Source organism: Penaeus monodon, chromosome 19 (assembly GCF_015228065.2).
Source record: "Penaeus monodon isolate SGIC_2016 chromosome 19, NSTDA_Pmon_1, whole genome shotgun sequence".
Lineage (NCBI taxonomy): Eukaryota > Metazoa > Arthropoda > Malacostraca > Decapoda > Penaeidae > Penaeus > Penaeus monodon.
Window position 1 is genome coordinate 32664788 of NC_051404.1, and position 210 is coordinate 32664997.

The 210-nt window shown below is 43.3% G+C and overlaps 1 long non-coding RNA gene across 1 annotated transcript in view; it reads left to right on the forward strand.

Annotated features, from left to right (window-relative positions):
• LOC119585471 overlaps nt 1–210 on the forward strand; it is a 2760-nt gene that overhangs the window by 2146 nt on the left and 404 nt on the right. The gene's annotated exons all lie outside the window — the stretch shown is intronic.

Sequence of the window (210 nt, forward strand, 5' to 3'; positions counted from 1 at the left end):
TAAGATGTATGGAAGAGTATTTTCAGGAAGATTTGGGAGTGAGAGAGGGTACCACTGCGGGATAAGGAAAGATAGAGGGGAAAGAAATAGAAGAGGGAGGCGAGTGAGCGGAGGAGAGTGAAAGCGGAGAGAGGAGCGTCTCTTTATTACCGTGGAATTTGTCCCGCTAATACTTTATATTTTTTTATGTAACAGTAATGGAGTGATTCG